Raw genomic sequence first — 14,186 nt, forward strand, 5'->3', positions numbered from 1 at the left:
AGAGAAATAGACATATTTTTATTCAAATAAACATGATTCCTAATCCAGGATAGACTTGTTTTTAATATCTGCACAACTTCAGAATAGAATTCAACAATGTGATAATAAGACATTCTTCTTTGTTGTTGACAATAACAATGTTGGACAAAGAAGAATCAATTTTCCGATGGAGATTTAATTCTATGTTATTAAAAAGAAAATATTTTTTGTGATTTTATTAGACAACAAATAAGATCCTTTTTAGAGACCCACTCTAATTCAGTTAATATTTTTTTTTGGGATGCGATGAAAGCATATTTAAAACGTCAAATAATAAGTTATACTTCTAAATTTAAGGATTATATGAAATGGAGACAGATAACAAATTTAGAAAAAAAGATTTGCGAAGACAAATTAATGAGGAGAAATGGAGACAACTTATAAGAAACTTCAATATAATATACATATACAAACATATACAACAGAGAAAGCGGTAATGAGAACTAAACAGTTATTATGAATTAGGTGAGAGAGCATAAGGCTCTTTTATGAGAGTTAAAAACAGAAAAAATATTGAAAGGATTATTGCAACTAAAACTGATCTTAATTACTTATAGACCTCAAGAAATTAATGAATATTTCACACAATTTTATACAAAGCTATATAAATCAGAGACTCAAAATTATGATAATAAAATAGAAAATTTTGGAAGAACAAAGAGAACTGGGTGCCCCCTTCACTCCAATAGAGGTGAGGTAAGCATCGAGCTCATTACAAAGTAATAATTCTCCGGGAGAAGATAGTTTCCTACCTGAATTTTATTAAGAGTTTAAAGATTATTAATTCCCCCTTTTATGGAGCTCTTAGGACAGGGGGCAGAAACACATACTTTATCAGAATCTTTTAACACAGCAATAATAACTGTCTTCTTTGGCTTGGCTTCGCGGACGAAGATTTATGGAGGGGGTAAAAAGTCCACGTCAGCTGCAGGCTCGTTTGTGGCTGACAAGTCCGATGCGGGACAGGCATACACGGTTACAGCGGTTGCAGAGGAAAATTGGTTGGTTGGGGTTGGGTGTTGGGTTTTTCCTCCTTTGCCTTTTGTCAGTGAGGTGGGCTCTGCGGTCTTCTTCAAAGGAGGTTGCCGCCCGCCAAACTGTGAGGCGCCAAGATGCACGGTTTGAGACGTTATCAGCCCACTGGCGGTGGTCAATGTGGCAGGCACCAAGAGATTTCTTTAGGCAGTCCTTGTACCTTTTCTTTGGTGCATCTCTGTCACGGTGGCCAGTGGAGAGCTCGCCATATAACACGATCTTGGGAAGGCGATGGTCCTCCATTCTGGAGACGTGACCCATCCAGCGCAGCTGGATCTTCAGCAGCGTGGACTCGATGCTGTCGACCTCTGCCATCTCGAGTACTTCGACGTTAGGGATGAAAGCGCTCCAATGGATGTTGAGGATGGAGCGGAGACAACGCTGGTGGAAGCGTTCTAGGAGCCGTAGGTGGTGCCGGTAGAGGACCCATTGCGAGTCTGTTGTCTATCTCATTGTCGATCCTTGCATCTGATGAAATGGTGCAGCCGAGATAGGTAAACTGGTTGACCGTTTTGAGTTTTGTGTGCACGATGGAGATGTGGGGGGGCTGGTAGTCATGGTGGGGAGCTGGCTGATGGAGGACCTCAGTTTTCTTCAGGCTGACTTCCAGGCGTGAAGCAAGGCTGTGTTCTCGCACCAACCCTCTTTTCAATCTTCTTCAGCATGATGCTGAACCAAGCCATGAAAGACCCCAACAATGAAGACGCTGTTTACATCCGGTACCGCACGGATGGCAGTCTCTTCAATCTGAGGCGCCTGCAAGCTCACAGCAAGACACAAGAGAAACTTGTCCGTGAACTACTCTTTGCAGACGATGCCGCTTTAGTTGCCCATTCAGAGCCAGCTCTTCAGCGCTTGACGTCCTGCTTTGCGGAAACTGGCAAAATGTTTGGCCTGGAAGTCAGCCTGAAGAAAATAATAACCGTAATAACAAAAAAAAGGCCCTTTAAAGCCATCATCCTATAGACCTATTTCATTCTTTTTTTTTCTTCTTTGGCTTGGCTTCGCGGATGAAGATTTATGGAGGGGGTAAAAAGTCCACGTCAGCTGCAGGCTCGTTTGTGGCTGACAAGTCCGATGCGGGACAGGCAGACACGGTTGCAGCGGTTGCAGGGGAAAATTGGTTGGTTGGGGTTGGGTGTTGGGTTTTTCCTCCTTTGCCTTTTGTCAGTGAGGTGGGCTCTGCGGTCTTCTTCTAAGGAGGTTGCTGCCCGCCAAACTGTGAGGCATTAAGAATGCAGATAATAAATTGTAGTAAACATATTAGCGAATAGGTTGGCAAAATGTTTTACCAAAGTTAATAAATATGGATTAGACCCAACAAGGTGCTCTAGGGCTGTTATCCCATGCAAACTATGAACTGAATGCCTTCAGGAAGGAGCTGATCAAGCCCGACCTAAATGTAAGATATGCTCATTTGTGCAGACCATCTAACCCTGTAAAGAAATTTCTATTTAGTGACAATCTCAGCAAATTGATGAAAGATTTGAATGAGCAGCAGAAAGCAGCAGCTGGCATGGTCAGAGGTTTGAGAGCGCAGGCATGAGAACCTGTTATGTTTCACCGCTAGCGCAGGTGTGCGGGGGAATTTAAGTGGGTTATCTGAGGCGGTTTCCTACTCCAAGAGGCTACTGCCAGTAGGTCTTTTCTAGGGTGATGCTCTCCGTGGAGATAGTGGCAGCAGAATTTTCCCCACTCAAAGTGCTTCGCGGAGGTGGGCCCAGAATGCTCCAGCCCGCAGACTACGTGGGTCGAGGAAGTGAACACTACGCATTTACAGTTGAATACTCTTGATAATTACAAGGCTTTAAATGTTGGCAGTCGATTAATGCTATTCTATGGTAGATGGTGTAATATTACCACTGATGCTTCTATTCGGCAGACAGTGAAGGGGTATAAAATAGAATTTGACCCACAGAAATCCCCTCTGATAAGGTCTATATACTGAAGGAGGCTGTACATACCGAGATCATGGCACTAAAAAGGAAAAATGTTATTGAATATTGTGGCATTGAAAAACATGAGTTTGTATCAAACATCTTCACGTGACCCAAAAGAGGTGGTGGCACTAGAGTCGTAATGAATCTATCGGATCTTAACGACTACATCTTGTACAGGCATTTTAAAATGGGTAACATATATTCTGTGTTGCCTATGTTACGCAAGGGCTATTACATGGTCTCGATAGATTTGCAAGACGCATATTATTCAGTCGTGATCTGCCCACAGCACAGGATGTACTTAAAATTTTCCTGGAAGGGAGAGCAATGGCAGTTTAAGGCTTTGCCGTTACTGAAGCCAGTGTTTGCCAAGCTCATGAAAGAGGGGCACATGGTAATGGGCTATCTAGACAATACTCTTTTTTTTAAACTTTATTTATTCGTCCAAAAAAAAACAAATAGTACATAACATATATAACAATTAACCATAAACATGAATGTTATTTTTTATATATAGAAAAAAAAAGAACACCCCCCCCCCTTCAGCCAACTCTCCTAAGGAGAGCCATAAAGAAAGAAAAAAAAAATTTATAAAAAAAAAACATACATATTAAGATCTAATCAATATAAATTGAAATGTAAATATTCTGAATATAACATCCACTTATTAATAAAAAAACTATAATTATCATGTGAAACATATGTATTTTTTTCCATTATTAAACAATATCTCATCTCATTATGCCATCTCTTAATATCAATCATATTTGTATCTTTCCACGTACTAGCAATACATTTTTTCACTACAGATAATGCTAAATATACAAAAGCAAGCTGAAACTTATCTAATCCCAAGCCTTTCAGAGGTTGCAAACTACCCAATAAAAATACTGTCAGATCTGAAAGTATTTTAATCTTACACAGGTATTCTAAAAATGATTGAATTTTCTTCCAAAAAGATTGTATACATGACCAAACAGCATGAAAAAAAGTTCCAACTGAATTACCACATCTAAAACACAAATCTGATTCATGAAAACCATACTTTTTAAATTTTTCAGGTGTTAAGTATAATTGATGTAAAAAATTATAGTTAATCATTGCATAACGTCCATTTATCAATCTAGTTACACTATCATGACAAATATCTAACCAATCATCCTCGGAAAAAATAAAACCAGTATCCGCTTCCCATTTACTTTTAGATCTATCCCAACCCTTTTTATCCATACAATCCTGTAATATTTGATACATAGATGAAATATAACCCTTCTCTGGTACCTTCATAAGAAAAATCTCAAATTTAGTCACTTCAGGTAAAATCATATCTCTACCAAACGTACATTTTACCAAAGATCGAATTTGATAATAGAGAAACAAAGAGTTCTTATCAATACCAAAACTGTTCCTCATCTGATTAAAAGATAAAAATTTACCCTCTTTAAAACAATCTCCCAAATTTTTCACACCTTTAAATCTCCAATGCAATAAACTTCAATTATGCATTGAAAAAGAAATGTTGATTATTATACAACGGCGTCAAAGCCAATAATTCACCCCTAGAGCCTATCATTTTATTTTTCTTAATCCAATACTTCATTAGATGTTTTAGTATAGGCACATTATATTGCTGTAACAAATTTATATTCCATCTAAACAAAAATTGATGTATTTCAAATTCAGAAATATTTGCCATCTCAATTTTGGACCAACTAGGAGGCCATTCCAAATCCATCAATGAATTAATAAATTTAAGTTGGGCTGCTTCATAATAATTTTGAAAATGTGGTAAACGTAATCCCCCTAACTCATATTTCCAAGTTAATTTATTCAAAGCTACTCTCGAAAATTTACCTCTCCATAAAAACTCCCTAACCATTTTATTCAAATCTTGAAAAAAAATATTATCAAGTAAATACGGAATAGATTGAAACAAATATTGCATACGCGGAAAAATATTCATCTTAATTGTATTTATCCTACCCAATAAATTAATAGGTAAATCTTTCCATTTAATCAAATCAGTTTTAATTTTTTTATTAACAGAACATAATTTAATTTATATAAAGATTGATAATTAACATTCAAAATTATACCCAAATATTTAATTCGATAAGTCCATTTCAAATTAATAATATTCTTATAAACTGAATAATCTCCTTCACTTACCGGTAATATTTCACTTTTTTCCCAATTAACTTTCTATCCAGAAAGGCATCCATATTGTTAACACTCCTTCAAGTGCAAGAGTGACTGAGCTGGGTTTATTAAATACACCAATACATCATCAGCAAATAAATTAATTTTATACTCCTCATCTAAAACTTTCATACCTTGTATCTGTGTATTTTGTCTTATCAGCTGTGCTAAAGGTTCAATCACTAACGCAAACAAAGCTGGTGATAAAGGACAACCTTGACGAGTTGATCGAGCCAATTTAAAAGGTTCTGAAATCAAGCCATTCGTCAATACTCTAGCTAGACAATACTCTTATTGTGGGCAGATAGTTCGAGGAAACAAAAAGGGCAGTAGCAACCAACTCAAGATTATTAAACCATGTGAGGTTTCTTATACATCCTGAGAAATCAGTGTTGGTGCCTACCAAGAGGTTGAAATTCCTCAACTTCATTAATGATACAGAAGACATGAGATTTACACTGCCAGAGGATAAAGCAGCAGAGATCAGGACTTCCTGCAGAGGGCTCATGAAGAGGGTCATCCCTCCAAAAGAAAGGTTGATTGGGAAACTGGTGGCAGCCTTCCCGGCAGTAGAACATGGGCCACTAAATTATAGGTTCCTGGAAAGGGACAAAATATCTGCTCTTAAGGCAGCCAGGGGACACTTTGACAGACACGCGAGGCTACCTAGTGAGGCCAGATCCAACCTGCTATGGTGGATTGACCATATCTTGCGGGCTTTCGTGAGAATCGAGCTCAGAAGGGTGGACCTGGAGATCAGGTCAGACACCAGTGGTGAAGGCTGGAGAGCCACAAATCTAACGGTCTCTACTGGGGGCCAGATGGATGGACATAGAGCTCAGGGAGGCCTCTAAATCAGGCATCAATTATTTGGAAATGCTAGCGGGGTTCTAGCAATAAAGTCTTTCTGTGCAAGGGAAGCTGACATTCATGTACTGCTGAGATTAAATAACACTTCCGCTGTAGCCTACCTCAATAATATGGGAGGTCTCAAAACTCCATCCTGTAACAAGTTATCCATTGAGACTTCTTTCTTTGGCTTGGCTTCACGGATGAAGATTTATGGAGGGGTAATGTCCACGTCAGCTGCAGGATCGTTTGTGGCTGACAAGTCCGATGCGGGACAGGCAGACACGGTTGCAGCAGTTGCAAGGGAAAATTGGTTGGTTGGGGTTGGGTGTTGGGTTTTTCCTCTTTTGTCAGTGAGGTGGGCTCTGCGACTTAGTGCTAATGTATTCAGAGGAGCATTTGGGTTACTGCTGCCTACCTGCTGGGTGAGATCAATGTACAGGCGAACCTAATGTCCAGGAAATTCAATGATAGCATTGAGTGGACTATGGGTAAGAAATATTTTATACAGCTAGCAGACAACTTTGGCATGCCGGAGATAGATTTATTTCCATCCAGGCTTAAAGCCTAGGTTCGTGCCCTGGCTGTCAATTCCCAAGTGGAGGCCATTGATGCCTTTACCCTAGACTGATCAAAATTTAACTTTTATGCATTTCCCCCGTTCATCTTGGTGGCAAAGGCCCTGAATAAGATACAATAAGACAGTGTCTCGGGATTGCTGGTTGTGCCTAATTGGTCTTCCCAATGTTGGTCCCCTGTACTCCTTTGGCTTATGGTAGGGACTCCGTTGACATTCACGAAAAGCAGAGGTCTGATAATCCAACTGGTTTCAAAGATATCTCATCTATTGTCTCACTTAAGTCTGTTAGGTTGCAGGATTGGAGAGCTTAGAACTCTGGACATCCTGCAGGCATCTTGGAGAATGTCTACTCAGAAACAGTATGCCTCCTATGTGGGGAAATGGAAAAAGTACTGTGCACAAATCGGACTGAATGAACAGTCAGCCTCTATCGGAGGCAAACTGAGTTTTCTAACCGATATGTTCTTTGTGCAGGGGGGCAGCTACAGCATGGTGAATACAGCAAAGAGTGCGTTGACTGATTTCTTGACGTTTCAGGACTCTGAATATGAGATGATGAACCACCCCCTGATCAAAAGATTCATGAAAGTAGATTTCTATTTGCATCCTCTGGTTCTCCGATATAAGGATATTTGGGACATAAAGATTGTTTTGGACTATCTAAAGCTACTGTCACCAACTTCCAGTTTGGATTTAAGTAACCTGTCCCATAAGCTGATAATGCTTGACATCGGCCCAGAAGGTACAAACTTTGTCTCACATTCATATGGACTATATTCATTGGGAGGAGAACTGTGTAAGCATTCAAGTTACCGACATTTTGAAACACACAGGCAAGGGAGAGTTGGGACAGAATTTTCATTGTATACGGGGAAGATGAAAGATTGTGTGGGTTGGATTTTTTTAAAAAGATATGTTGTATGTACAAATATATTAGACTAAATGAGAAATACCTCTGTAAATGCTATAAGAAACCGCATCAGCGGGCTACCGCCCCAGACCTTGGCCAGATGGCTGCAGGAGGTCATGAGAGTGGCTGGAGTGGATATTTCTCAGTTTGGGTTCCATTCAACTCGAGCGGCAGTGTCCTCGGCAGCCAATAGGGCTGAGGTCCCTCTACGGGATAACCTTTGCCAGGTGGGATGGAGCGATGAGAGAACCTTTAATAGGTTATACAATTAAATTCAAGGGAGCTGAGTTTCATGGCTTCCATCCTACATGTGGTGGATTGAACAAGACTGAGGGAAGGGGACCCATTGAACTGATTATGTCGGACCACCTGAAGGGGATAAGCCACTGAGCTTCAAATTCTCATGATGGCGAACCAACGTACAGTGCGAAGAATAATGAAGAGTTAAATGAGCATTTACCTGTGCGAAGTTTGATGATTATTATTTGAGTAATGGGAGTTGGTGAGTCAACGTGCCCACCTCTCCCTCCCCTCTTTTTTCTTGTTTATGGATAAAGATGTTTTGGTTGCAATAAACATGTTCAGTCACAGGTTCATGTTAGGGTTGGTTTGTTTATTTAAGCGCATTTAAGTTCAGTGGCTTCTCCCTTCTGGACTGTAAAGGAATGGCTGCGCGGATGGGATCTCACGTTGACTCACCAACTGCCATTGCTCGAATAATAATCATCAAACTTCGCACAGGTAGATGCTCGTTTAACTCTTAATTTCTATCCCAGACATTGAATGGCCGATTTAGTGGGACGCAAGTGTAAAAGGGGCTATTGGTGATAAATGGACTGTTCTATGTTTAATGACGCTTGGGAACTAAGTCCTTTTTATAAAAAGGGATGATCTTTAAAACACAGTTTGGAATAGCCAAGTATGCATTTCCACTTTTGGGCATTTGCCTGCTAAAGGGGGTTAGACATCCAAAGATTTCAAGTTACATCAAAGTATCTCAGAATTAATGTTTGGCCAGCATTGCTTGCCATCAGGCCATTTCTGTTCAGCAGGATGCAAGAAAGATTATTGAGCCAGGTTTTAATTATTAGGTTAATCAGGCATCGGATCAAAACACCCCCATCACAACCAGCTTCCTGGCTTTGAAGCATTGAAAAACTCAAATATTCCACAAATCTTCTCATTCGTAAAATTTAATTCACTACACCAAAAATCTTTAACTGCAAGTTCTTTGCCATATCAAAAGGAGCAGAGATGATCCTATTTAAGGAAAAATTTTAAGAAAAAAAAATTTAACACAAATATTTATCTTTTCAGCGATTAATAGCTGATTGGGCAGCAAGATGCCCAAAATACACATTCTCACATGTGCATTCAGCTAATCGCTCTAGTAATAGGAAATAACTGCAGCAAATCTTGTGCATTTTATTTTAACATTGAGATAAGAGCTGGGTATAAAACTATTTTGTGTATAATTCAACCCTCAGCAGCACCAAGAAAGAAAACAAAATGGCAGGAAATGAGTACACAACATTGGTTAAGCCACACTTGGAATGTTGCCTGTAGATTTGGTCACCATGCTATAGAAAGGGTGTGTTAGTGCTACAATGAGTGCAGAAGAGAGTCAGCATGTTGCCTGGATTGGGAGGGGGGTGTTGAGTTACAAGGAAAAACTGGGATTGTTCTCATTGAGCTCAGGAAGCTGAGGGCTGACCCTATCGAGATTCTTCAAGATTGTGGCAAGTATAGATAAACATTCACAGTCTTTTTTTCTAAGACTGGAGAAGTCTAAAACTAGAGGGCAGAGGTTTAATATGAGAGGAGAAATGTTTAAAGGCAATCTGAGGGTCAAGTTTTTCTTATGAAAAAGGTGGCATGTTTATTTATGGTACAAGCTGCTAAAGGAGATGATAGAGACAGGTTCAATAACACCAGTTAAAAAGTATTTGGACAGATACATGGATATGAAAGGAATACAGGGATGTAGGGATTAGTGTAAATCAGCATATTTCTATACTATACAATATTGTGATTTATAGATAATGCTGCAAATTCCTTTGGGCCTGTTTTTAAAGAAAAGCACAAACAATGGATTCAGTGCCTCCAATAGTTTCAATGCCTCTTTTATATTTAAAGATTCTTGTACTGCTTCTTCACAATTCATCAACTGCACCCGCTTAAAACACAAAACACCATATCAAGTCAAAATGAACATACACTTGGTAGGAAAGTGAAATACAAAAGTCTGCAGACACCGTGATTGAAGTAAAACTGGAGAAATTCAGCAGATCAAACAGTGCTCTTTATACAAGTAAAGATAAAAATACCTTGCTGACATTTCGGGCTTGAGCCCTCCATCAAGGTATGGATAAATGTCGACAGGCAACCGAATATAGAGGTAAGGGGATGGTGTTGGGGGTGGGGGGGGGGGGGCGTGGGGGGAGGAGCATAGTCACAAAGATAGGAATAGGTGGAGAAGGGAGGTTGGGCACAGAAGCAAGCAAGGGCAGGAGGGATGGCTAGGTGAATAGAGAGGGAAGGGGGTAGAAAGCTGAGGGAAAGAAGACAGGGAAGAGAGGGAGAAAGGAGAGAAGGTTAGCAGAAACTGGAAAAGTCAATGTTAATGCCATCCAGCTAGAGAATCAAGTGTCGTTCCTCCAATGTATGGGTGGTCTTGGTGTACATGAGGCCATGGACGGACACGAGTATGGGAGTGGGATGCAGAGCTGCAACAGTTAGCCACTGGGAGGCGCTGTCACTGGTGAAGACAGACCAAAGGTGTGTTCTTTTTTACTTCTGTTAAATTTAAATTTCATATTTTTCTATTGGATGCATCAATAAAATGCACTTTGCCGAATATACCAAGTAAAAATTATTCCTGAGAGCCGAGTTTTAGAGTCATAGAGCTGACGAGGTTATTTTTTGGTCAGGTCCAAGAATTTCCCCACAGAGAGAACAGAATTCAAAATGAAGTGTTCTGTATTTTAAAATTTTGGACATTACTTTTCTTTTATTAACTTTACAAGAAAACAAAGGCAATAAATAAACCACATACAAGTTGAATTTTGTGCACTCACCCTCTGGCTGCTCCACAGCCATCAATTTTTATGTAGATAACATGTTACCACTCTAAAGTAAAATGCAGGAAATTTTAGTCAATTCTTACACTGTGATTTATTCAGCAAGACCCCCACTACTTTTCGGGGGAAGCCTGCAGTCTAAATCACACTGCAAAACTCACCTCATGAATTCGACATCCAGCTGATAACTCAGGCCACGTTGCTCCACATAAAACCACCTGGACTAATGCGCATAGAAACTTGAGGTGTGCAGTGTAAACGACCACAAGGTAAGTAATTATGTTAATTTTTCACAGATTTTTCCAACATTGCTGTTTAAAAAATATTAATGTTAAAGCAAACCACTGAACATTTCTCTAAATGATCACTGATTATTTGACTATTGGTAAGTTAAAACTACATGTGTTCATGTGAATTTCAAGCCCTTTTTATGAGGGAAAAGTGAGCAAAGAAATGTCAATGTGCCATTTTTGATTTTTTTTTGTTCTGAATAATAAATATATCATACAGATATATAAAAATGTTGATATAATTATTGTTACTGATGTAGATAGAGTATCAAATGGATCTAAATGAATTTAACCATCTGTTCTACCTTTCTTGTATTGATGAATGATGTTAAAGAAGAACTAATTGTGCTTCACAAAATAAATGTTTCCATTCACAAGTCAAACTTTATTTTCCTAGTTAAACATTTGGTCATAAAAGGATTCTAATTAAATAGATGAATTTATATTCAATGTTATTATCTGCTTAATTGGCATAGAAATAAAAAAATGTAGAAGTAATTTAATCTGGTTAATTTAAGACAACTATGTGTAATTACTTACCCACACACAGAAGGTGGGCTGGGTTTGGAAGAGACCGCAGCAGATGTCTTCTTTTCATTCCAAGCCAAAAAGTAAATTTTATGCACCTGGTTCGATATATCAATTTTTGATCGCAAATGTCTAAACGGCATAATGTTTTATGAATCAAATACAAGGAGCAAAATTATTTGGAATTCATGTAAATAAACTTGTTTTGTTAAACTCAATATAGCTCATTTCACAAATTTTCATTAAAAATATTGGAATAGAGAATCAATAATTTTAATACTACTTGGTCAACATTTAGTCATCTAAAAAAAGTTTTAGTTTTAAGAAAACCCTGATTAATTATTTATCCAAAAGTCTCAGAACATTTGGTCTTTTTTTGCTGAACAAGTTCAAATCATAATCAGTTTGTGACTGTAAAATTGTGCCTGGAATTGCATGGTCATGTAAAAATACAAATTTTTTTTTACATTTGTTAACACTCATGGAAATTTTAAAACAGAGAGAAAACATTTGACCAATGTTGTTGATTGGGTTAATTATTTTCCCAGAGAATGTGCACATTCCCATGACTCTATTTTATAGTCCATATCCCTCCAATTACTTCCATTCTCAAGTATCTGTTTAACTCCCCTTATAAAAAATTATTTATGGAATCATTCTCCAAGCATCACTTTCAATCCTGATAAACTTTGAGTGAAATCGTTTTCTTCAGCTCTCTTCCTTATGAATTTAAATCTAATCCCCACTATGAAAAGGATTGTTTTTCCTCTACCATTGTTAAAAATACTCATTTTGAAATTCATCCCTTATTCTTACCAAGGAAAAGGATGTATCCAAACTTTGTTGACACATTAGTTAGATGCGAAGAGAGAAAGAGATAATATCGAAAGCATTTATGTCATGCTCAAATTTTTAATCAGTAAAGACTTATCACCAATGTGAATTAGGGGCTTGCTATCATAACAAATGAAAAGCACAGGATACTGATGGAAGAGTTTCCCTCAATTTCAACCAATGCACAAGACTTCAGGTTCAGTTAGTAGATTGTAATACTAATTTTGCTTCCATATTCTCCTCTCTCCAAAACTGCAAAGCATTCACAATTTCTTCCTCTCTCCCAGAAAATGTCAGTGAATATTTCCTAGTTGTCTGCTCTGAACCTTCAAACTAAAATCATAACATTAAGTAATCACTTCTATACTTGCATTTCAATAAGACAGGACACACACCATGCAATACAAACAGAGCAATCGTGTTGACGCAAGGAAAATTAGGGGAAAAAGCCAACTTCTTCACATGTCATCAGTGTATTGCTGCTTTTATTATGGTTCCTTCATCATTAAAGTTAACAGTACAAAAAAAACCTACAAGAATAAATAGCAGTGCAACCTTTCGACATGTGCATAAAGAGAGAAATAGGGCAAGGAGAAATTAACTCAACCAATAGATTCGTTTGAAAAGAAATGGCTCTGAACAAAGGCACAGTTCCAATAATCACAATTCAGAAAGCCAATTATTCAAGGTGCGAGATTTCATCTGCCACATACATGTCCTTACTAATTAGTTATTCAGCTGGAGCACAATGATAACCAAATATTAAAAGGCATTTACAATTATGTAAATATTTATAATGTTATTTTTGCCATGTAATCGAATGGAAGTAAATGCTTGGCTCTAAACCTGAAATTATATACATATACTAAAAGTCCAATGTTCTGCTATGCCTTAACTAAGGCAGGATTGACTCATCTGGATTCTACCTTGAATTCATCGTAGGCAGTACACTATAATACAGAATAAGAAGTAAACAAGATCTTACACAAAAGGATCATATGTAGACAGATGTCCTGATGGAGGGAGGAGGGGGACCAAAAGCCCAAACAAGAGATGGTTTTGCTGAGATGGGTGGGAGTTAGGAACCAAAAAAAAAATCCCCAAAAGCACAGATGTTGTTGAACAAAATAATGCAATAATCAGACATAATCCTGGCTTAACAGTCATTACAAGTGAGAAACAGCATAATCTCATACTTAGTTCACAATTTTTAATTTATACACAAACTTTAAAAGCATATTTCCATCAAAGACCAATGAAAAGAAAACTTATTGAAACAATATTGGTAAAAGTACACAAGAGTATTCCACTGACAAAGATGTGCTGCAATTCCTCAAAAATTACCATTCAGGCTTTTCCACAGGTATAGGTCAGCCAAAATCCTAGAATGATTCTTGGATTGTCAATTGCTGTTACATCACATCTCACTGATCATAAACAGCTGACCAAACTATATAAGAAACATGATTATCACTCCAGCCTTCATATTTTGTGTAGTAAAGAATGATACTACCCACTGCACACATAAGTATCGTCCGAAGAGAACGGAAGAGCTTTGTTCAAACAGGAATGTATTCTATGCCTTCTGCACACAGGATGTAGGGAAGGATGATCACAAGTGGAATGAAACAAAGTAGACAGAAGGTACCATAGAAGTACAATGCTTGAAGCAAAATTGGTAGTGCAATAAACTGACTTAGATGTTCAAAGGTAAATAAAAAAATGGATAAATGCAGCATCTCTGACGTTTGTAAGCCCTCTCCCCGTTTGCAGACATCTCACAAAGCTCTTGAGCTGCTTTCAGGTGGCCAGAATACCCCAACGCAAAGCAGCCTAAACTACCCCAATGCGGCAATGGGGAGGCCACCTGAAAGCGGAGAACCCTGACCCGAGGAGGACTTA

At 38.3% G+C, this 14,186-nt stretch overlaps 1 protein-coding gene across 2 annotated transcripts in view; it reads right to left on the reverse strand.

Moving 5' to 3' along the window:
* The window catches only part of LOC138751629 (apoptosis regulator Bcl-2-like), a 171,480-nt gene that overhangs the window by 156,085 nt on the left and 1,209 nt on the right, over window positions 1-14,186 (reverse strand). The gene's annotated exons all lie outside the window — the stretch shown is intronic.

This window comes from Narcine bancroftii, chromosome 1 (assembly GCF_036971445.1).
Source record: "Narcine bancroftii isolate sNarBan1 chromosome 1, sNarBan1.hap1, whole genome shotgun sequence".
NCBI classification, from domain to species: domain Eukaryota; kingdom Metazoa; phylum Chordata; class Chondrichthyes; order Torpediniformes; family Narcinidae; genus Narcine; species Narcine bancroftii.